The sequence below is a fragment of the Rissa tridactyla genome, chromosome 2, assembly GCF_028500815.1.
Source record: "Rissa tridactyla isolate bRisTri1 chromosome 2, bRisTri1.patW.cur.20221130, whole genome shotgun sequence".
NCBI classification, from domain to species: Eukaryota; Metazoa; Chordata; class Aves; order Charadriiformes; family Laridae; genus Rissa; species Rissa tridactyla.
Genome location: NC_071467.1, coordinates 162,171,524 through 162,196,193, shown reverse-complemented (window position 1 = coordinate 162,196,193; position 24,670 = coordinate 162,171,524). Strand labels below are relative to the sequence as shown.

General features: G+C 48.6%; 1 protein-coding gene across 2 annotated transcripts in view; it reads right to left on the bottom strand.

Annotated features, from left to right (window-relative positions):
• Positions 1-1,238, bottom strand: part of XIRP1 (xin actin binding repeat containing 1) — a 39,059-nt gene extending 37,821 nt beyond the window's left edge. For both annotated transcript variants that reach the window (XM_054191990.1, XM_054191991.1), the window contains exons 1-2: positions 1,131-1,238; positions 448-677 (exon numbers count right to left, since the gene is read on the bottom strand). The gene's annotated coding sequence lies outside the window, so the exon portion shown is untranslated. The remainder of the gene's footprint in view (positions 1-447; positions 678-1,130) is intronic.
• Positions 1,239-24,670: the final 23,432 nt, after the last annotated feature.

Below are 24,670 nucleotides of genomic sequence, written 5' to 3'. Positions count from 1 at the left end.
ACCTCAGCCTGGAATTTTTCTCATTCTCTGAGATCACTCAGTTCACCTCCGTGACAGGGAGAGGGAAAGAACCTGAAGAACAATTTCCTTCAGATAATTTAAAAATTATTTGATGGAAATTTTGTATACGCAATATTGGTTAAAATTTTCTTTGGTTTCCAATGTTGCATAGTCCTGAACCAGTTCTGAATTCAGAAGTAAGTGGAGAACTAAGCACCTCTTGGCCTCTTCTGCCAAAAATGTTCTTATTTTCCAGGCTTCAGAAACGCACAGCAGAAGTCTCAGGCACTGGGTTTGCAATGACTGATCTGACACTTGGAAGTACATTAGGTCATCTGGGGTTCATTTTCTGAATTTAGACAGAGCTCTAGGGACCTACAAGTTATATGTAATTGCTCTTTAATTACTGACACAGACATTCAAACTATGGGATTATTAGATACTTACATTTAGTTTTTGAAAGCACTTGTTTTAAAAGCTGTGTTGCTTGCAAAATACATTTCATAAGTGATTTCTGTTGCACTGGTCTGAATACCGGGCTGTGCCCAGAGCCATCGTCCACCCGTGTCCGGGTGTCCACTTCCAGATGCTCTCAAGAGGGGCAGATTTTCATGGGGAAGGGGGTGACATTCAGCAGTTTGTAAATCTCTGCGTCCCTTCTCATGCCTTTAAGACATCTGAAATCAAGACCAGAGGGAGGGAGACATATTTCTCACTAGTTGCTTTATAAATTTCCTTCTTTAGTTTTCCAGGTCATTTCCCGTGATGTTAGAGAAGAGACAGATTTGTTAGATCACAGGCTCCCACCTCCCACAGTCCAGGGATTGTTTCCCATTTTTGCGGTGGTGTCTAACATTAAACAATTCCAGGTGAAGAGCCCTCAAGGGATTTACTCTGTGGCAGAATGAGCCTGTCGGGAGGGAAATGTTCCCTTGTTTTCCATTTATATCCCCCCTTTTCCTTAAATACAGTACAGGCAGTTGATGAAAATGCTCTTCTCAGCCCACCCCGAACAGTTCCCACAATCAGCACAGCATCCCCCAGTTGCTAAGGCTTTACAGGATTTTTCTGATATTAATTCATTCCATCTTCTGTGATCTGGGAGGGTTTTTTTGTGTAAAATCACTTACATGCTAGAGTGCTTTCCTCCACCCGGGATCTGCCATTTGATAGTCTCCTTGGGGCTCTTCAGTACCACGCTTCTGACTCCTTCCTCTCCTCCTTCTTTACAAGGCAGGAGGCAAAGTCCCTTGGCAAAGCTGCAATTAAATATTAAAAGCTGATGTGCAAATGGGGATGTTGTGAATTGGAGAGCTGGCACTGAAGAGCGGAGGAGATGAAGCCTCCTCCCTGCTCCTGTCAGCCTGTTGCCAATTATTGAGGTCTCATTCTTCCCCATAAAAACACTGGGTAAATTCAGATGCCAGCTGGGGCACGAATAGCCATCTAGACCCATATCTAGATTCTGATTTGGGTGGAAATCTGCTGGAATCCATCTCCCCACCTTGTCCCAGGTGGAGCAGAAATGAAGTCCTCCGCATGGGGATTTTTAAGTGGATGCTTCTGGCACAGGTCATATATTCATCCCCCAAACCAGCAAGTTTTTTCAGCTCAGCTTGTGGTCCCCTGTGCTTGTGGCTTCACTGGGGAAGTTTGACATCAGATGCAGGAGAGAGCATCTCTCCAGGGCATTAACAGCTCTAGGGAATACACTGCTCCTCTGGGAAAAAATGAAAGGCGGGACAGACCTTAAGGCAGGCAGGGTCCAGATGAACCGAACTGAAATACTCCACTGTTGGGGGCAAGAAAGGGCAGGACCATCTGAGAATTGACATCCGATTTAGGCAACGTCTAAGTCTGATTAAAGTCAGAATTTGGCAAAAGCCACCTCTTAGCCCTCTCCAAAAGCATCATGGCCACAAAAAGGCCATGCTTCTGCACCTAGCAGTCACTGGGTTTCTATGAAGTTCTTTCTGGGGATTGTTGGAAAGTTGAACAAGCAACAAAGCCAGTGCACAAACAAGAACAGATAACAGTGCGTTGGTTTATAATGAACAAGAAGGGCTGCATTTGATGTCAAAAGCTGGAAAATCATTTACCCAGAAATGCCTAAGCTAAGCAAAAAACCTTCGAGACAAAGAGCAAGTGAGTTAGGGCGAAGCAGAGATCTGGATAAACAAACTGATTGTCTCTCTCATTACGAAATAATAACTTACACTTCTCCATGTGTTCTGGTTAAATTCTTACTGAAACAAAACCTCTTTATCGAGCTTTTATCCCAGCATTTATTCTCCCTGACCTGCTGAGTGTTTCCCACTGAATGAGATTCACTTGGATTCAACGTGGAGGGTCGTGCAGGATTCCCTGCCCCGTAATGGGAAAACACGAGTGACTTCAGCAGCTCCTGGGCTATCAAGAACAAGTCTGATGGAGGCTTGAAGGATTTTAGTTGCGTGGGCAAAGCAAGGCTCTGAAGCTAGGATACTTCCTTGTTAGCTATTTAATTTAGAGGAGAAGGATTTGCCTGACAGAATGAAACAATGAACATCGCAGTCCCTCCAATAGTGAGTAACAGAGGCTGCTAAAAGACCCATGAATTATTTTGGGGACTACCGCTATCCAGTTCCTCTCTCCATAAAAAATACTGCATGAAACGATTCTCTGCATAGCTCCAAGGCACACTCACTAAATAAAGTGTGTTTTGAAGCTGTTTTTGCCAGGATTACAGTGCCTGAGGCTGGTTCTCCAGCCACTGTCTCTGCTGGGGGCCTTGCTCAGCTCACAGTGATTTTAGTCTTCGCTGTTGGCGGTGCACTGGGTTTGCTCTGCTGGCAAGCGGCTGTGGGAAGATGGGAATGAATTGCTCATGCTGAGCAGTTTCTGTGAGCTGAGGAGAAGAGGTGGGTCCCAGTCCAGAGAGAGAGAGAAATGTCTGCTGGGTTAGAGCTACGCACACCTGCACATCTGCCCCCTTGGTCCCTGCTGTCCAGGGCAAAATCCTCCAAGTCCTATTCCCTGCTTCTCCCCTCCTTGCATTATTTTCATGCTGCTGTAAGAAGCTGCACTGGTTTGCATGGAAAGGTGCCCGGATCAGGTTGACTTGCCTCCAGGTACCAAATCACGGCAGCGGGGGACTAGTTAGAGGGTGGAGGGACTGAGTATACCAGCCCCCAAAACACCTTTTCCGCCCACACCAAGAAAGGGAAATCATAACTCTTGGGGTTTGCATCTTGCCGTGTGAGAAGTTGGAAGAGGTCTCTTGTAGAAACTGGGAGCTTTGATGGGACGTGATTTTTAAGCTTCAGCAGTTTCCCCAGATGGAGGAGATGGGGCAAAGAGGTGTTGTGAGGACCTTTCTGCACGTGTTCCTCCGTGGCCCCCAAATTCTCTTTCCAGTCACCATCCCAAGCAAGCCTTACCCTCTTTGGGACACTTTCTTTTGGCTGCTCAGGTCCTGTTCTCCAAGGGGAGCAAACAGGCTCATCACTGACCATGCTCCTGGAAGGGCCTTTCCGCATGGCTGTAACTCAAAATAAAATGTGGTGGCCTAGTATGCCAAGCTAGAGAGAGCAGTCAGCCACAAATACCTCCTGCTTCCTGCAGAAAGATGGGAACAATCATGTTACTTACGCCCACCTCCATCCCAAGGACACCCCTATGGGGTCTCACCGTGGGAGAGAAGATATCTGAGATGTTTTAAGAAGCCAGGCTTCCCCTTCTCTCCTTATTGTGACAAACAGCCAAATCACATCCTTTTCCCTCAAGCAATGGGAAATTCCCTGGAGAAAATGAGAAGGGAGCTAGGAAGTCCTCCAGATGCTTCCACAGGCCTGGGCAACAAAGTGATGCCATTGGCGTGTTCCTCTGCAGGGTCATAACTCTACTGTTAGAGCTACCCACTCTTCCTTGTCCTGTGATTGTTGACGCAGGCCTTCTCCAGGCCATGGGATGGAGCTTTATTCTAGGCACTACGAGTGTTTGTGTTTTTTGCCTGCCCAGGACATCTCCTGACCACCACACCAGGAAGAGTAAGGTCCGCTTTTTGGTTTTGTTTGCTATGGTCAGACACCCTGTGGGGACACTTATTTTGGCCAGACGGGGCAAAGCAGGGCATCCCAGCTGGATGCTGTGGTTTGGTGTCACATCTGGAGTACTGTGTCTGGTTGTGGGCTCCCCGGTTCAAGAGGGACAGGGAACTGCTGGAGAGGGTGCAGCAAAGGGCTACCAAGATGATGAGGGGACTGGAACACCTCTCTTATGAAGAAAGGTTGAGGGGTCTTTCCAGTCTGGAAAAAAGATGACTGAAGGGGGATTCTTATCAACACTTATAAATACTGAAAGGGTGGGTGTCAGGAGGATGGGGCCAGGCTCTTTTCAGTGGCACCCAGCGACAGGACAAGAGGTAATGGGCACAAACTTGAGCATAGGAAGTTCCACCTAAACATGAGGAGGAACTTCTTTCCTGTGAGGGTGGCAGAGCCCTGGCACAGGCTGCCCAGAGAGGTGGTGGAGTCTCCATCTCTGGAGACATTCCAAACCTGCCTGGACGTGTTCCTGTGCCACCTGCTCTGGGTGACCCTGCTCTGGCAGGGGGTTGGACTAGATGATCTCCAGAGGTCCCTTCCAGCCCCTGCCATTCTGTGATTCTGTGATTCTGTGATCACCTGCTGAGGTGCTGAGCGCTCCAGGGTGGGCATGGGCAGGGGTGGGCAATGCTGCCTGCACCTTAGCTGGGCGGCAGGCAGCAGGCAGGCAGCGTGTGAACCAGGCAGAGGGAGCACAGGCAGGGCACGGAGGCAGCCAGCCGGGAACTTTGAACTGGGAGCTACTAATGGTTAACCCAGACAATTATTTCTAGCTGTGTCAAATAGACGGACCTAAGCCCACATGAGATTTGTGCTGACCAGACAGGGACAGTGGTTTACATAACCACCTCTATTTTTTTTTTTCTTTTCTTCTTTTTTTTTTTTTTTTTTGCAGTTGTATAATGTTGTTTTGATAGCTGTATTCCCACTAAAAACGTGCACGTTCCTCTTTCTTTCCCCCCGTGCCCAGCCTGTGTTGCTTTGCTGCACGCAGGTTTGTGCCCGGCTTGCCGGGTGTCTGTGTGCGGGGATGGTGGGACGGTGCTGGGCGCCAGCGAGCACGAGAGGGAACAAATCAATTTGGGTGTGAATAGAGATCTGCTATTTGTTATAAACAGATTAATGCATAAATGGTTTTCTGGAAAATACTGGTTGTGATGTGCGTCTCCTCCAGATTTGATTCCCCTGTCAGGGAATTTACAGCAAACTGGATACAAGCAGCGGAGGAAAGAGCCAGATTTTGTACTCTCTCCAGCATGTTCTCCCCATTTTTTGGGGGTAAGGAGAGCTGGTTGCCCGTGTGGCCTCAGGGCTGTGGATGTGGCTGCAGAGCGAGCGTTTAATGCTGTAGCTCAAGGCACTGTGCAGCTCCGGGGAGCTGATGCTGGCAGATCCGATTTCTTTCCTTTGGTCTGCTGGGCAGGGCTCTGCCCGAGCAGTTTACCAAGGATGGGTGCATTAGGGGAGGAAAAATCCCTGCAAAGTCTCTGGTATTGCTTTCTCTCCGCTCCCCGTCTTTTTCTTGTGGAAAGTATCTGGATCCTCTCAGTCATTTCCATAATTATTGGTTTCATGTTAAGTAACCAAAAAATTATCTATCAAACGCACATGTGGAACTAATGGGGCTTATTTGAAAAGACCTGTCTTTGCATTTACAGCTGGCGCATCACTCGGTCCATTTTAATGAGCTTCCACAGCATCGGCACGTGCTGGGGAGGGAGCTCACGTGCGCGCTTGCCCCGGGCCACGCATGCCCCCTGGGACCATGGGGCTCCGGTTTCACCCCAGTGTGCTGAAACACAAACGCCTGGTCTGTGGGCGCAAGCATGGGAAAACTGCTGCAAGAACCTCCACAGATGCGCGCTCCCTTTGAACGCTCCCTGCTGCGCATTCCCAAGTCTTTTTTCTGATTCGTTTTCATTTTAGGAACCAGGGTGCAAAGCTTGGGAGATTGGGTTTTCTTGGTACACCTCCGTACTGTCTGGGTTTTATGAGGGCTGGAAATGCCATGGCAGGAAATTCAGTAATTTCCACTTCAGGAAGCAGGATGGCCTCTGGCTTCCTTAAGGAGAGGAAAAGATCCAAAAGCTGAAGTTTTTCAGACTCCACAGTCTCAGGTTCAGGTGGAGGTTGGGTTGCAGAGATGGCCAAGGTTCTAGGGTTCAGGCTGTGGGGACATCCAGTGTCAACTCCAGCTCCTGCTCTGACTCAGCTTTCACAGAGACCTTGGCACAAGATGCAGCAAATTAGGGGCATCTTGAACTTTGGTGGAGTTAAGATGTGGCCCTCAGGACATTAGCATTGCTGTAGGTAAGCTCACCCACCACCGCAGGGTGTCTGAAGGTGAAGTTCACCCTAGGCTGTAAGAAAATGGAACACTGGTCCCAACATATTCAAAAGGAAAGAATGCTTCTGATGTCCTTCATTTTAGAGTTTTAGGGTCTGATTTTGAGAAGAGCACTGGCATAGCCCAGCCCATAGGACCTGAAGTGGTTTGTGAGTGGAAACACAACTTCCTGGAAACCTGAACTTCCAGCTACAAGGCTTTTTGAGATGAGCAATGTCACTTAGAATCTGGGTAGAGGAATGAGGACTCAGGTCCCGTGGTGCTTTGAAGATGCCAAAGAAACAATTCGATCATGTGAGACAGTTAAACATGTTTTCAAGTCAAGACTGTTATTGCAACCAACCCTTGCCAGAAATGGCCTCTGCTTTGACAAACTGGAGTTTTCTGATCATCTTTCCTTACCTGCCCAGAAGGTCCACCTGGTACCACAAACTTTCCAACATACATGCAGCGGGGACCTTGTGCTGCCCCAACGTTGACTGTCTCATGACACACGGGGGACCAAGCTGAGGGCCAGCAACAGGGCTTGTGTTTGGTGGGTTGGGGTCGCACTAAGCTATAGCCCACCACCTCCCCAAGGAGCAGAGCATTCCTCAGGCAATGGCCCACTGATGGCCTCCCCAGGACACACTGCAGCATCCCCCTCTGCATGCAACATCCTGAGATCATCTTCGCCATGGCCAGATGCTGCACCTCAATGGGCTCCTCTCAATGCTCACAGCCTCTTGTGGTGCAGCTTAACCACAGGGAGGTGAGCTCCTCCCCTCTAGGATGTGACCCATCTCCCCCAAATGCTGCTGCTTAAAACCTGTGTTGCCCTGGAACCCCGGTGGATTCTGTGCTCATCCCCATGGCTGTCTCCAGCTGGGTGAATCCCAAGCCAAATCCACCCACGGTCGCACCGGGGAGGGGGACATGGCGTTTCCCCTGCAGAGCAGGGTATGCTGCTGCAGCCGTGCCTGTGGAACAATGCCCCAGGTTTTCCTGAGCCACTCTTGAAAGGCAAATGACCATCCCCAAAATCCCCCTGACTTCTCCCATACCTTTTTATGTGTTCGAGCCACGTCCCCTAACTCTTCATTTCACTTTATCGCAGAAGAGAAACCGCACTTTTATGTGGCAGTGAAGAATGAACGATGGAGGGGAACAAAAGGTGGAAGGAAGGAAGGAAGGAAGGAAGGAAGGAAGGAAGGAAGGAAGGAAGGAAGGAAGGAAGGAAGGAAGGAAGGAGGGAAGGAAGGAAGGAAGGAAAGAGAAAGGGGAGAACTAGAGCTACCTTTAATTTTTGAATAAGAATAAGCCCATGCGAGTAAAAGCTGTGTGACTCCTCACCCTGAGCACTCTGCTTGTCCCATGCACTGCTTTTTCTCAAGATAACACTTTGTCTTTTCAATCTTTAGTGTACAACCCCTCTTATTCTGACTGTACGGGACTGCAGTGTTCCTTTTGGGCTGATCACGTTTTTCATTCACAGGCTTTTCCCTGCAACAGGGGTGATTACCTGGGATGGTTTTATGAAAGTGTTTGGAGGTGGATGTCTCTTCCACCCTCCCCAGCAAAATGTGAAATTGCAGATTGCTTAGGCTTCAGTTTCTCATTGAAAAGTATCCTTTTTTCCTCCCCCCTGGGAAGCTCTGAAAATTAAAAGCAGCAAAAATACATTTCTTGTGAGAAGGAAATATTTCCTGGCTGCCTCTAAGACATGGTGGGGCTGTGTGTGCGTGTGTCTGCAAGCTACACAGTGTGCATATTCTGTGCTATTCTGTTCTGTGGGCCCACATCAGAGCTGGGTGCAGCCATAATACGGGGCAAAAGCTTCTGCTTCCCCCCCCTTTTTTTTACGAATTGGAGAATACACATTGCCCTGATTGATGCTAAGGGAAGGGGAAAGGCAACAGCAGCCCCTCAGCATCACTGCACTGGCAAACGCACCCTTGCGCAGAGTTTGTCGTGGATTTTGGGGTTGTTTGAAAGATGTGCAAAGCTTTGGGGACCATTAGGGTGTCCCTTTTTCTCTGTGACGGCACTAGGGGCTCTTGGCACTGAAAGTGTTGGCTCAGGGGAAAGGGACCACTGCAGGCGCTGCTACCTGCCAGCCCTGACCATGAGCCTTGCAGCAGATACATGGGAAACCTGTTAAGATCCATCTTGGGAACGTGAGTAAGCGTAAATCTAGGTGCGGAGGAGATGCTCCCTGCCTCGGGCTTGGCAGAGGGGGCGACGGGCCAAGAAGCAGCTCAAGTCCTGCATCACCGCACCGCTGCCGAAACCCCCACTGTACGCAAGCGGCAAGCCCGGCTTCGCTCGTCTCTGGGTCTCGGCGGAGGAAAATGTGTGTCGCTCCATCGCTCCCAGCTGAGGGTCTGGCCCTGAGTGTATCTGGAGCGTAACAGCTGCATACGGACCCCGGGGTGCTAGGGGGGGGCGCCTCCCCAGGGCCCAGCCCAGACAGCCCTGCTCCATCTTCAGCGTCTCTCCAGCTGGCTGGGTCCTTGGCAGCTGTCATCACCGCCCTCTGTCCCCGGGGCTGAGTTCCCTCCTGCAGCGCCATTAGGAGTAGGGAAAGGGTTTTGGGCCAGGGGATTGGGAATGGGGCAGAATTGCATCTGTCTTGCACATGTCAGGACTCCAAACGCCTCTTGCTAGCCTGCAAATCAGTTTTTTTTTTTTTTCCACCAGGCCTGGTTTGACCTTCAAGATCAAATACCAGAATGAACTGTAGGTTGAAAGGTGCAGATATGTGCTGGTTTTTTTTTTGCAGCAGGCTGCAAGGGCTTGCAGGCTATAGGTGAACTGTCTGGGTATCGGTTTTATTATGCTTTAGTGCCTGCCGGTCCTCACTGAGGAGCTGTATTCCCAAGCCCTGGGCATTTATCCTGAAGGTCTTCACATCGCCAGCTTGATGCGACTGTTAAGAAATGGATCTGGCTTCATATCGGCATGATGCTTTGGAAAGATGCAAATAAGGAGGAAACATTTGCATACCAAAGTGGGATCTGAGTGAGATTTATTCTGTAGTATTGTTATTGTTGTTGTGTGCTTCTGCTAGTCTCTGAAAGGCAGAAAATGTTAAAAATAAAAGATCTCCTTTTCCTGTAAAGAGAAAGATTTGTGGAGCCTGAAACCTCCCAGCCCACGGTGCCACCGTTTACTCAAAATACAGAAGGTGATCCCCGTCCATGAGAAATGATGGATCAAAGGATTCAGAGGCTGCCTGTGTGCATCCCGCAGCTGTCACACGCGCGGAGCCCCGGGGACGTCCCCACCAGGAGAGAGGTCGTCTGTCTGCAGCAACGTGGGGACATATGGAAGAGTGTGTCGGCAGGCGCGGTACAGCATGTGCCCTCAGGAGCTTAACGTGCCTCTGACAAGACAAAGCCCCGTGGGAACCGCAGGCTGTCGATGGAGAGGAGTCGGCGAGCACGGATCGCACACGGTGGTGGTGGGGGAGGTAGGTTTGGTGATGCCACTGCCTGCTCTACCTTTTGCTGTCTGTGCAGCGCACACAGGATCACCTGGGGACAGATGCTGTGCGAATAAATCCTCAGCTGTGGAGGCTCAAACCCCTGCTGTGTTCTCCCTCTCCTGGTTTGTGACCCCTTTGCATTTCTGAGCTTCATTTCTTTGTTTACAACCCTGTTCTCTGTCTTGTCTTCACATCTTCAAAGGTAAATAAATACGGTGTTTGTCAAGCTGTTTGCATGTGTTTTCCATAATCAGTATTCTTCTACCTTAGGGGTTCCTGTAATCTCTTTATCCTGAAGGACTGAGCATTCACCGCTCCCCTGATTTCAGAGAGTCTATTGTGAAATGGCCAAGGGTACACCCAAAGTGCATCAGGGGAGTTTGTCTCCCCAAAGAAGACAGTCCATCGAGGATGGTGGGGTTTGGGTGGCTGTTGAATTATTGTTTCCAAATAGTTGTGTTCCAAGCAGATCTTTTTTCTGTGGGGGTTGTCCTGAACCACCTGCCCAGAGCCGCCTGCTGCCCACGGATGGAGACCTACATCCACCACCTTCTCTCCCTGGTGCATCTCACCCATAGCTGGGTGAGCAAACAGGACAGAGCCTGAGAGATATTTCTTCTATGAGGCTCAAGGATCCTGCTTGCAAAGGTATGTGTGTGTCCAGGGACAAGCATCTTGGTTGGAGCCCTTTTCCATGGATGGATGCTGTTGGTGCCGTACACTTCCCTGCTGTTCTCGTCCTTGGGGGAGCACCACGCCAAGCAGAGTGAAAACATCTGGGGAGTGGGAAGCACCAAAGTACCTTGGCTTGTTCAGGTTGTAAAAGCTCCTTGGAAGATGCCCTAAGGCAGTCTCTCAACCACATCCTATTCTGGAAAGGATCTAGAAGACAAAAATATGCTTTTTTTTGAAAAAAAAAAAAAAAAAATAAAAAATCCAGTTAATTTTAACTTTCTGTACAGCTTATTTTCCCAAGTCCCTTCACTGCTGTCCTCCATCTGGCACTTTTCTCTCTGCACCTCTCTGCTTAAGGACACATTGGTGAAGCGTGGTGGGCTCTCTGCTGGGTTTCCTGGTCGTGTGGTGCAGAACATGTTGCCTCTGCGTGGTCCTTCCAATTGCATTTATGGCAAGAGATGAAGCTTCTCCTAGGACTACGCCGTCACACTGTAAGAACTCCTTGTTCCCCCATCTTCTGCCCCTTAGGCAGCGATGGTGTTCCCAACTTGTGCAAAAAAGGTTTGAAGAGGAGCGTGCACCCACCTATTTTTGGATAATGAACCCACTCGGCCTCCTCCGAGGACACAAGAGGGCGCTTCCACCTTACTTTTGGGGAGCATTTCCTCATTTGCAGGCATTTCTCTCCTCTTCACCCCATCAGCTGGAGAAGGTTGGGTGAAGGTCTTTAAAGCAGGGAACTTATCTCCATATGCGTTTGCAGCTGAAGGGAGCTTCATCCTTGCAGAATTTCCAGAGCCTCCCACAGACTAGTTAAATCATATTTATGTGTACAAAATAGGGGGTGTCTCCACTTCAGGAACTGGTAGATTTTCAGGAGGATGTCTCAGATAACCTTGGCTCTGAGATATGTCATTGGTTTTGATTATTCACTGTGAGAAACACAAACAAGTGGAAATGGCATTGCTGAGATCCTCTCTGACTACAACAGAATTGATAGATCCAGGGGAAATTTGGTTTAAAAATAGGAGTTGGGAGCCTGTGAAGGGAGAGGGGACAGATTTTGTCCTCACGGCCCCAGTGGGTGCAGTGGCCGAGAGGGTGCAGTGAGCACATCGAACATCTGGTCTCCCCACCACCAAGGACAAGGCAGAACAGGTAAGAAAGCTGCCAGAGGTTGGGAAAACACCTTGTCCATGTCTGTTTATTAATAATAAAAGTAATTTCCTCCCTGGTGTTCTTTTCAGGAGAAGGTTGTTACCTGCTGTTGGCTGTATCCCATCTATGCTCCGGAGATGGAGATCCCAGGACCCCTGACCTCCAGGCTGATCCACAGTGCACAGAAGCATCATGACGCTGGCAATAAAAGGTATTTTTTATTCACTGCTATAATCAAGTGTTCCTTACCTGCTGTCTGAACAGCAGCCTGGATGTCCAAGCTGCACAGCAGTGATAGCATACAGGCAGTCTTGATATTCCCTTCCTGTCTGGGCTCACTCTTGGGACCTGGACGCAGTCTCCTGTGTTGGAGTCTGCTTTCCTTCCTCCATCCCCCTTCAAGGGATGCTGTAAGGCAGGCTGTCCAGACAGGCTGTCCCCAGGAGGAGCACAGAGTTAAAGGACATCCGTGCGATGGGAACATGTTTTGTCTCTCATTGCAGCTATGAGAGCAGGGAGTGCTGCAGCTGCACTTAATTACCTACTCATAAATAGCGCCCAATTAACCAGTGCCCAACATTTCCTGGGTATCTATGTCCCATCACCTCTGTTTCAACATGGGGAAAGCAGCTTTTCCTCCAGGTGTTTGGACAGGGATGCTTTTGCTACAGAGCCGGCAGAAAAGGGCAAAATGTTTACAGCAAGGGCAGTGCTGACCTGGCGAAGGGCACAGAGCATGCTGCCAGCAACGTCTCTTCATACAACCTTCATGAGAAAATCAAAACACTGGGGTATTTTTCATCACGACAGTAGGGCTTTAGCTTTTTCTCGGGCCACACAGTCTCTAGGATGTAGAGATAGTTGTTTTTTTTTTTTTTTTTGTGAGTGCTGGGTGACATTTTATGGGTTACTACCTGGTATTTTTTTTTTTTTAAAAGACTATTGAATCAAGATGCTTTTAAGATGCCTGTCTTGCAGAAACTGCTACATGGGACGAAAAGCAGACCATTTTCTGGTGTGTAAAGCTCTGTTCTGGAACAGCGTGCTCCCCAAACACTAGTTACATGTTAAAGGTTTTTTTAAAGTGTTCTAGTTTTAAAGGAACAACAAAAGCCATTAAGGGAAAAGAAACTAAAGGTGCTTGGCACCTTTCAAAATCAAAGTGCCTCTGTTTAGGTCCTCATATATGGAGCACGACACAGAAGGCTCTGATTTCCAGAGCATCCATAACTATTTGCGACTGGAGTTGGTGAGAAGGCTTGTGAGCAGCACTGCCAGGCTCTGAAACTGTGTGCTTCTTTTTCAGACAACTACAAGTGACTTAAACAGATCATTCTCCACTGTTTCATCCCAGTGAACCCAAACATTCATCAGAAGAAAGAAATTTGGGGCAATCAGTCTGAAGTGGTGTCTCTCTCCTCCTCCCCATGCTTCAGCCCCCTTGTCAGCCCCAGCCCAACCTTCCCAGCCTCTGATCCCAGCCTGGTCCTTGGGCCTGGAGCATCCTCCAGTAGGGCTGGAGGTGGGAGGGAGGAAAGAAATCCAAGATACTTTGAAAAGCAGCTTGCTGCCCTGGTGCTTGGTGGCCTCTTCCCTGGACCATCATTCTGGGGGATTTTGGCTGCAGAGCCATGGCCAAGGTAGTAGGAGGGCAGAGCAGGACATCTTGCGTCCTGGTAAGAACCTTTTTCAAGACCAGCAGGTCACAACCAAACACATTTTCATCATCAGCTTGCACCCTGGCTCCTTTTTGGCCTGGGGTAGCATGATCCCAGGCAATGCTTGAGTCTGGTTTGGATGTGGCTACATTTCTCTGGGTTTCACTATATGAATGCAATACATGACATGTCTTCAAGACTTTTTATTAGCCCAGAGGCCTCTCAGACTTGGGGATTACGCTTAAAAACATGCCTACTTCTCCTTAATGTGCACACAAGAGTCCTGCAAAAACTAAACCCATCTGTTGAACATCTGATCCTTTCTGAAAGAAAGTAGGACATCTAGGTGGAAGAAGTCAATGTGGTTAAGAACTTTATCGTTAGACAAACACTGCCTGGGCAACCTTTCAGATGTGTCATGCTTTTGTGCATGAGGCGGCACAGGCATTGGTATTTGAAACTCCAAAATGGCATTTATTTCTCCATCAGCAGAGAAATGGGGCAGCATCTCCCTCTTTATAGCCCTAATGCTACCTGTTGGAAGGATCTTCCCAATGTTCTTGTCCCTTTTACCCTGAAGAGCGTGTCTGAACCCTCATTCTTTCTTCTGAGCCTCCACAGTTTAAAACCTTGACCTTCATATCAGGCAAGAAGATGCTGGAGAATTTCACTAGTAGAACTTGTACCTATCTGTCTTAGTAAGCAGGACCAGTTTTCTTCTGGGTCCTTTGGGGGTCTACATGCCTCATTTTAGTTACTTCTCCAGGACTTGGCCTTGCAGCATTTTCTTACTGTTGTTTGCACATTTGCAAGTTGCCTTTTCCCACTGGGCTCCAAGCTTGCACGGGAAAACATCCCAGATCAGATACCATAAACCCAAGAGCAGCGTTGCTTAATGCGATCCATTTTGCAATGTTTCCACCCGTATCTGTTTATCCCCCTTGCCTGCCTTTTCACAGCAGGGTGGAGGCATTTGCTCCACAGCTCTTGGCAGTTACGACCTCTGCATTCACAGGGACATGCTGGCCAGGCTCGGCTGAGCACAGATGTGAGAATGTATTGCAGATATTCTCCACTTTTTCTTGCCCATATAAGGGAACGTTGCCCTTCCTAATGCTGGGGAACGGGGGTAGTACGAATAACTTGGAGGATTAAGAATGAAATCTGGAGCCTTTCCCCTCTCCTGCTCGCAGGCTCATGGGCTGGGAAGGATTGTTACCATCTGAAGGCTGGTGAATTGGGTTGGCTCCTTGCTGTTCAGCTCCCCAAGCTTGTTCCGGCGGTTTGTTGGCAGGTCTGAATGGGTCTGTGGATCCAGCCTGGATGGAGTCCTCTAAACCAGGGCTGGAGAGTACTGAGACAGGCTGCAAGCAAAATCTGCAGTCACTCGCTGCGTCCCTGCTCTGTGGCTAAATAGGGCACTCAAATCTTCAGGGCTGATGTCCATCTGGCTCTTCACAGTCACTTAAGGAGTGTTTTCAAACAGCAGCTGCCAGGTCACCCTCTTCTGCTGCTTTGTATGCCAAGAAAGAGAAGACCACCCCTTGTCTGCAAGTTCAGCGTCTACTAACCATTCCCAGCTGCCAGTGAAGCCTCTTGGATGTAAGGGAAATATGGGGAAGGTGGTCCTGTAGTCCCATCTCTTCCCTGGGGATTTGTGCAAGGAGTGGTGATCTGTCCAAAGGGGAGATGCTGGGAGATGCTTTTAACAATGTCTTGGGAGTAACTGAGGTGTGGACAAGACCTGTTCCCAGTGAATGTGCAGAGCTGTTGCGTTGATAGGAGAGGAAGGAGAGCTCTCAGGCAGTGTGTTGGGATGACTCTGAAATAGCCTCCAAGGTGGCCTAAAGGGAGAAGAGCTCTTAGGCAACGTGTAGGGATGATTCTTTGAAAAGGCCTCCAAGATGGCCCATGACAAGCGGGAAGCTCAACTGCGAATTGCGTGTGCTTCTGGTGCCAGGCACTCAACAAGGTTAAGGGGCAGCCTGAGGCACCTGAACTCAAATCGTTATGGCCCAGATTTACCTCTGAGATTGGCCACATGGTTGCCGTGTCCATGGTGTGTTGGTAATATTGCCATTTCCCAGTTGAAGCTGTGCCACCCTCCTCTGGTTGTATTTTCTGTCCTGCTTGCTCCCCAGCCTTCTCTCCTTTGTCCTGTCAGCTCCCCCCTGCTGGGAGTTGAACCTCTTTCCAGATGCCTGGCTGGTCTCCCAGAAGCAGCACAGCGCCATTGTAATGTGTAATTAGGCTGGAATTCTCCTCCAACCCCCTCTTGTGTTTAAATTATACCAATTGTTAAGTATGCAAGAGGTTATAAACACCAGCAGAACAGGGTCCTCACATTTTGCCCCTTCTCTCCTGAAGACGTAGCCTTTTAGCATTTTACCTGACAACACAGGAAAAATATCAACAATAATAAAGCCTAGCACTGAAAGAGGAGATATCTTAGAAAGACGGAGTAGACCAATCTTCATCTTGTGAACGAGATGGGCCAGAAGAAGCTTGGGTGAGTTTGTCAAGTCTACATGGCACAATACCAGTGAAGAGTGATAAAAAAGCAGCACTTCCAAGACCAGTTGAAATCGTCCTTCCACTGGCCATCATGAAAATAACTTCAAGATATGATCAGGGCCACATCTTTCATGGACAGTGATTAGAAACAGTCTGTAGCCAGACTTCGAAATAATACTAAATGCAGTGCAGCAGTGCCAACCTGGACCTTCTCTTTAGTGGCTAAAGTTCAAGGAAACCACTGAAGCATTTTCAGAAGCCCAGCTCAGATAAACTCTGCTGAATGGACACTTTAGAGATTACCCATCTCTGATAACCTCTTCCACCAGCTGGGAAGTGGCAACTGTCTTCAAGGCTGGCTACTGCAGTCACTCCTTCTGAAGACAGCAACTCTTTGACTTCATGAGAGGGTTTGACTTAATGCAGGAGAGACAGACCCCATCAAAGACCCCAGGACACTTTTAATGGCCAAAAGGAAAGACCACCTCTTTGGTATCCAGTCTGCATGATTTTACTGCGTCAGGCTACTGCAAGGGTTCGGGGCTGCATCTGCAGAGGGATATCTAAGCATAGTGCCATGTTCTCCACCTGCTGATGTGACTCTGGGCAGGCAAAAGCACCTTGGAGATTGAGATTGCATTTGTAAGTTGTTAAAGGGTAAGAGGTGCACCTTGGAATTTCACACTTTGGATGCAGACTTTAAATGCATAGAAATGCATGGGAAAAAAATACAGATATAGCTAAAGATGCTTGTAAATTACCAGTTCTCTCTTACTCTCATTTGCTTTGGGTTGGCCCTGTCCTCTGCATTAAACCAAAACCACCCCCCCCCCAAAACTGGACTGGGTGGTTTAAACATCATCAGAGCAGCTCTCCAACTGTCTGACACTGTTAGGCTCCATCATGCCCCTTGTCAGGGTTGATCTAATCTGTATTAGCAGGAAGGCAAGTTACTATGAAGATAAAGCCAAAGTGCTAAAGGGTAACAGCCGCGTGACTTTTTTCCTGTGTAGCAGTTTCTGTAGCAGTGACAGCTTTTGGATTACAGGTCCAACTCAATGTCTGTCAAAAGGATGTAATTCTCCAGTATCGCCTGCTACGGAGCACAGCTGAGATCCCCCGAGTGCCTGAGCTGGTCCCTGTTTCAGCTGCTCGTGCATCTTGGCTCCCTGAGCTGACCCTGATGTTCACCCAGGAGGCGGCTGTCACACCGGTGGGGACTAATTGAGGACTCGAGGTGCTGTAACCCCTGCTTGGTGCCTGCTAACAATTTCACCTCTGTGGCCCCTCTGCCGAGGATGCAAGTCAGTTATGCTCCCAGTTGTATAGCTCTCACTGCAGCTGCAGCAGGAACTATTTTTGGCTCCAGAGGGTTAGTCCATCTACTGAGGTACGTGTAAAAGTGTCAGCCCTCAGACGAGCTTAGAAAATAAGGACCATTTGTGGGGTAGCTCTTGAAACCACCTGCACTGTTTTAGGGTCACGCACAAGAAAGCCCAGATCTTCAGACCTGATGAGGTTTGTCTTCTGTATCAAATCTCAAAAAGTCCGAATGCTTAGGAAATGTCACCCTTCCCCTAGCTTAATTTATGTGCTGTCACTCTTTGGTACCTTGAGCAGGGAAGAGCACAGTGAGGGTGGAAGACTAAGGGATGGAAGTACTAGGTCAGTTCAGTCCTCCACAAAGTTTGTCCTGATCTGGGAAAGGAGGGAAAGAAGAGAGCTGAGGAGGCTTGGTAACTTATTGTAGCTCCTAGATGCTGCTTAGCAGCTCATGGCGCTCAAATAGTGACTTCCACGCTCTTCAAAAGGCCCCTCGTCTGGGTGTCTGGGCATCCCACAATGCAGCCTAGATATCTGCTCCAGCAAAAAGAACGTACAATAAGACCTCATCCAAATGTAGTCAAAGGGAATCACTTGGGGTGAATTGGCCAGGTCGCTGGCACGGACACAGACACCCTGTGCGGCAAACGCACTGTTCCCTTCGTCGCTGTGTGCTTTGGCTGCTCTGACAATGAAACCCTCTACGTGGGCAGCTGAGACTTTCTTCAACACATCCCCACCCGGGAGGCTGCACATTCAGAAAGGTGTGTGCCACATTGGGTCATGCATCTATAGATAAACCTGAATGCAGCTAAGAGTTCCTGCAAACAGAACTTAACACAGGACATGATCCAAATGTTGTCTTTATCTGGGTATTTCTTCCTTCATCTGCAATTTTTTTAGCTTTCTGTGAGAAGACTCTCACTAAAATGGATGGGTTTTTCTTGCAGTATTGTTTATTACAATCTTTTGCTATGTGCGGGCTGTCTCTAGAGTATCACCATAGCATGGAGACTCTGAGTGGTGTATGGCTGTATTGTATAACATACTGATCTTCTCCTTGTTCTGTGGCTGGGCCCTGCAGAAAGGCAGATATGGGTGGAAAGCCCTCAATTGTAATGTACATTTTTCTCCCTCGGTGCAGACCAGACTGGTTTTCCAGCATGCTTGAGTTATACATCATCCATAGCCAGTCACAAAATGACACTAAGCCTTTTCCAAGCAGAAATGAGGTTTAGACATACTTCTTTTTTTAGTGAGAAGCAACTGTTTTTTTGTATAAATTCCCATCTTTCATCAAACACATCTGCTAAACACTAAAGTCTTCAGCTGCAAAATGGGACTCACTCACCTCTCAGGAATTTTCCTCCCCAATGGATGAGAAAATACAGGGTTGGCTCTGATAAGAGCAACACGGGCATGTCAGTGATGTGACTAGGTCAGGACCATGGTACTGTACCTAGGTGAGAACAGGATGCTAGTGGGACCTCTCTGTCCAGGCGGTGCCAGGTACTGGTGTTCCCCACACAGAGGACTAAGGGTCAGGCCATTGAGTTCTGTGTGGCACATGGAGATGGCGGGGCAAAACTGGACCGTAACACAGCACTGCAAACACGGGTCTGTCAGGAAGCATATGACAAGACTCACTTATCCAAAATCTCACGTTCAGTGCCCAGGTCTGGACAGGTCTGGAGCTGTGGTAGCTTCTGGAGCATTATATTTTGTTCCTTCTCCCCTTCTGTGGGCTGAGGTACCAAACCGGCCTACGTGCCATGAGCAATGGACCCTGTGATGTATTGTTTCCTTTTGCCAGTGACAACTACCAGTGAGTCTCACTCGGTACAGAGCTAACAAAATCTCAAAAGCAGGAACCTTTGCCAAAATTCCTATTCCCCTGGAAATCTTTGTCTAAACCCACAATTTTTATTTTATTTGAAAAATTCCAAGGTAAGAAACCAACAAACAAAATAAACCCAACCCTATATCTACTCCAGCTGAGTGGATTTAGGCACCTGTATTTTACTTTTGAGGTACTATAAGTGCTTTTGGACATGAGGTACAGTTCTTCAGTTCTGGGAAGCTACCCATGACAACCTCAGTTCTTATGGCCGAAATAATTCTTAGGGCTGATGCTCAGCATGCAGAGTACCAAGATATGCTAGAGATGTATGTTATCTCTTGAAATTCCTTGTATCTCCAGGAAATGAAAGAGAAATGGAAAGCTCTATCCTGCTTATTTTTTTCCAAGCCATATCTGGTACTATTTTCTCTGTTACAACTCCTGCTGCAACATTTATGATCACATCATAATGAGGATGAGTATTTATTACAGGGTGGCTGTATGTCCTGATTTGGCTGGATATTGTCCCAGGAGATGGAGGACATTCCCACCATCCAGAAAATAACCCTTGGGGTACTTGGCTTTAATTAGGACATGAGCTTTCTCCTATATCTCTTGACCTTGCCCCTGGGAACCAGCCCATCCTGAGGGATAGGGAAGCAACAGAGCTCAGCGTTGGTGTTAGCTCTGGTTTTAGGGCACATAATCTGATAAGGTGAGTGCCCCATGTCCTGGCATGTGGTGTAGCTGTCATGGTCCCTGCATCTCCACTTTTTTAACGCTCTACTGTAACCTGTTATACACCCATCTAGAGAAATTAAATAATTTTGAGGCCCCATTGCAATTGGCACCGCTTGTAGGCTTTGTCCTGGAGAAGTCGCCCTAGATAGATGAGGCAATTACCTATTTCTTTTTTACCTATGTGGACTGGGAGGTGGAGAAGAGCAAAGTGCCGAAGGTGGGACTAAAACTGATGCCTCTGTGCTTGATGGGTTAATGACAAAGTCAGCTCTCCTTATCTGGAGGTAACTGGAAGAGAAAGGTACCCGTGCTTGCTCTTGGTGTAGGGTTTGGGCTGGATATGTCTTCACATGTACCTGCTGAAGTGGCAGATGTCCTAAAGCCCTGACAGCTACGACAGAGCTCAGTCTGCTCACAGCCATGGAGGATCCATAGTCTTGCACTGGGGATTTTGCTGTCATTCATCAAGTGATATCTCAGCTGTGACTACTTGTCAGAGAAGTTTTACTGTGGGTGTTTTATCCCCTTACGACTTCCACTGGACACCTTGATTTACGGCTTCCAGCTCCTGGCCCAGATGGGTGATGCAGCCCGTGCAAGCTGGGGAAATGCTGCTGTGACACCCAGTAATGGGAAGGCAACAAGAACTGTCTGGTTTCCTTTTTCCCTGGGAACACGGTGAGACAGAAGTGCCAGTCTGTAACAGGAGAAAAGAGGATTAGCTCTGGGGACCAGCTCTCTGCCTGTGCATCAGCCTGCATGTATCCTACTACCCATCGATGTCCTGTGCACGGGGTTACAGCAATTTTCCCTCGTGGGCTCTGGAAAAAGGCTCTGTCTCTCTTTGCTGACCCACGTTCTCTATTTCACTGTCTTTTTCTCGCTCTGCCCTTCGGCAGAGAGGAGGAGGCAGGGAGTGCGTGACCCCAGCTCTGCCTCCTACGAGGGCTGCTTGGCAGGGCTCGGGCTGCGAGCGCAGGGGAAGAGACATCCCGTCTCTGAAGTGGCTTTCCCCTGGGGAGGCAGAGGCTGCGTTGATGTGGGCTCTGGCATGCCGGCACATCCGTGCGCCGAGGAGCGATGGGCCGGGGAGCGCAGCCCCGCCGCAGGCAGCAGAAACCCTCTCTCCGTTGCTTTGCATATCCACAAGCCTGATCCAGCTCCCTCCCCTCCGGCTCTGGCACGGTCAGTCCCACACATGCCTCCCCTGTCACGTTTCCTGGTGGATGCTGGCTCACGCAGGGGCTGGAGCGGGCGGCCAGGATGTGGCTGGCCAGGGCAGGGAGGGAAGGGGAGAGCACCCAAACCCGTGGTCCTGGGGGGGCAGGTGGGAAAAATCTGATGTTCAGCAAAAGGGTAGTGGGTATTAACCTCTCATCTGCCAGCACCCAAGGCACCAGCTATTCAATATGCATCTCTAAAACCACGAGGCATGGGTCAAGCCCTCGTCAGCGCCTCTGGGCACAGCCTGGCTCTGTCAGTATGTCTGCGTGGCTTGCTGCAAGCCAAAACAAATCAAAAGCCCCAAACCCCTGCAGAGAGGCAGGGCAGACTAATTCAGCCTTCGAGTGACGCTTGCTCGGGTCCGGCGCTGTGCTGAATGCATCTGCACAGACCTGCTCAGCCCAGAGCGTGGGCTGGACTTGCTGTGAGCTAGGCAACACCATGGACCTCTGCCTGCAGGAGCTGGGTTCAGCTGGGCTTGTATCACTCCTGAAGGAGCTCCTGAAAAGCTTTTATGACAGGGGATAAGTCAGAGAGCAGCTGTGTAGGAACAGACATGAAAAAATGAGATTTTATCAGTAATCAGTAAACGTTACATCAGATATTCAGGATATGAAGAGCAAGGGATTGATCATCATTAAAAATCCCTCTTCCTTTAGTTCCTTACCCAGAATCACATCCACGCATCCCAGTGCAAGGCATGAGGAGGTTTTTATTGGCATGTGTTTTGGCAATCTTATTATTCACGAATGACAGAGCAAGGCAAAGGAAGTGAGTTATGTTGGCCTTTGCAGACAAGTGGCAATAAAATAAGTTTATGGTACCGCCTCCTGCACCGTCACATATTTATGTCCCATATTTATCTTGCTTTTTTAGCTGTTTGTGCTTGCTTGTCTTGCAAGGCCATCCCGCCTCCGTTCCCCAAGACTAGCACTGGGCTGGATTCTGGTATCTCAGCTCATGCTGGGCAGCAGTGCCTCCACTCCAGCTCCCTGGAGACATCCAGGCTAAGGTCCTTTTTGGTACCACCCTTTGGGTGAGGGCCAACCCTACCAATACGTTGGCTTCTTCCAGGTTCAGGCCAAGTGGCTCTGCAGGCCCTCACTGGGGTTGAGCCCAGCCTTTCTCAGGAGCCTGGGACACGACCTCAGACAACAAACTGCTGAGATCTTGAGCCACAACCAGTGTAGCCCATAGGTACCTGCTCTGGTAAGCGAGGGACTTGCTCCTGGTTTCAAGCTTGCATGTCTGAGAGGTTCCCCTTTCCCCACCATCGCATTTGCAATGCCGCAATTTGACTTTTCCTGTATAACAAGAAGATGAGCATTGACAGGTGGCAGTTTTATGAGCAGCACTGTCTCCAGTTTGCCTGTGGATTAGTATCTGCTGATTGATATTTTTTAATTGCCTGTGTTAAGAGCTCCCATTTTTGTTGAATAAACCCATCACCTCTTCTCACACTCTTTGGGTTTGCCAGCAACCATGTTTGACTGCAGAAATCAGCCCCTTTGGGTTGCAAATGTATTAAGGACAAATTTATTCCAGGAAATTAATTTCTCCTCTGCCTTTGTTCACGTACTGTAGCTGTCTATGAGTTATCCTCCCCTGCATCTGGCTAACAGGTTGAAAAGTTGCTCGGTACAAGAACATATATAGACGTGTTTGCGTGTTTGCATGTTTGCCAATCACTTCTTGGGACTGGGCAAGGACATTTTGATATTTGGGATGAGAAGGTGTTTTCTTTCCCTTCTTCCAGGATTTCTTCTTGACATCTGTGTTGCCATCTCTCTCTCTCACTCCCTCTCTATCAAGGAAAGGAGTAGGAGCATTTTAGACATGGGCCTCTTCCAAACTGCTAATGGGAAGCTAATGGGTGACTGCTAATCTCAATTTAGGCTGCTTAACCCCTGCAGAAAGCGAGAGGATGAGTGGGAATTTGTTCTGGCCTGGAAAAGAAAGGAGAAGATTTGAGCTAAGGAGGAAAGGTGCTCAGCCAGGAGGTCCAGAAGCCTTTCCACTTTGGAAAGTGGAAAGAAATGTGTATAAAGCCAATTGCATTGCAACTTGCAGACTGTACAACTGCATATTTGCATATCATGATGTCCCCATGGCCAAGGACAGTTTGTTTCCTTGGTATCTGACAATATCACAGTTTTTTGCATCATATAGAAGGTCCATCCCATGTCAAAGCTGGTCAGAGGGAAGAGGATTAAGCCCTGAGTGGAGAGGACCCAATTCTGTCATCTTTAAAGGCAACGATGACATTTAGAGAGCGTCCCCAGCCACAGAGCTCAAATGCATGGTTTTCATTATAGATCCCAGCTCCGCTTTTTCCCCATTTTTATGTTCCCTGGTTGGCCTATGATGTGCAGCCCCAATATAAAGAGATGAAAGCATAGCCCTTGGTAACATCTGACAGGAGCACACTGTCCCCCATCTGTCCCCGGGAGTTAGAGCAACGTGATCTTTCCATTGTGCTCCAGCCTTGTCTGCAGGGCAGTGACATGGCTGTACACATATGAATTACCTGTGGAAGGGCAGACAGCTGTAAGATCCAAAGTAGAAGACACTAAAATAAGCTGAGCTTTCTATTTCACTTCATGAGCGTGTAGCGCTAACTCCTCTCCAAGTCATCTGTTCTTCCCTTTTCTGACTTATTGACACATACTCTCTTTTGCTGCCAGCTTTGATGGCTGCTGCTAACTCAGCCAGCACCCGTCTTTCAACCCTGAATAATCAAGTGACCAGGACAGCTAGCAGAAGGACAGTTTCCCTCTAGAACGTGATAGTCCTGACTGACATGCAAACACATTGAAACACAATGAGGTTGAAAGGAGAGGGCCAGGTGGGCAAAATGCCTGTGCTGGTACACTGTGATTTTAAACACACAATATTAAAGGCTAACAAAACTTCTACTGCAATACTAATCCTATGTGACTGTCTGTTTCAGCCTTGCATGCTCAGTGTGGTTCTGCTCTGCCCGATCTATCTGCCTCCCCTTCGCAGCCCTCTACTCCAACAGAGAGGAGCGGGAGAGGCTGCAGAAGAGCTAAATTTCTCCTTTTCTTACCCTAAATGGTGGTGCTAAGGTGGTAAGCTGAACAAAATAATGGAGTCCCAGTTCCTCAGCCTCCTATCAAGAGGGAAATCCCATCCCACCAGCAAGGAGAGCAGGGGTTTAGGATCATTCAAGGTAGAGACTGCCTCCCTCCATCACGACAACCCGTTCCAAGCCCTAAGTCTTGCTAATGTCTTCCAAAAGTTGATTGATATCCAGACAACTGGAAATATCATGATATTTCCCTTGTGTTGGTACTGTGGAAGGTGCGAAGGGTGTCACTAGATGCTTTGATACAATCTTGATCTTCCCTTGATGATGGCATCTCTCACACTTTGCACTCACGTCAGTCGGCTTCAGCAAATTCTCCCCCGAAAGACGTCATGGATGCACTCAGCAGATCTTGCCTACACACAACAAGTGTTTATGTGTTTGCAGGATCTGAGCTAACATCTTACTTACCAAGCGCTTGGAGCATGAAACGCGGCGGTCACATCTAGGCAGCCTACCTGGAGCTCTGGAAATTTTTTGGTGTAAAAATGAAACACGCTGATTTGGGGAGGGAGAAAGAAACACAA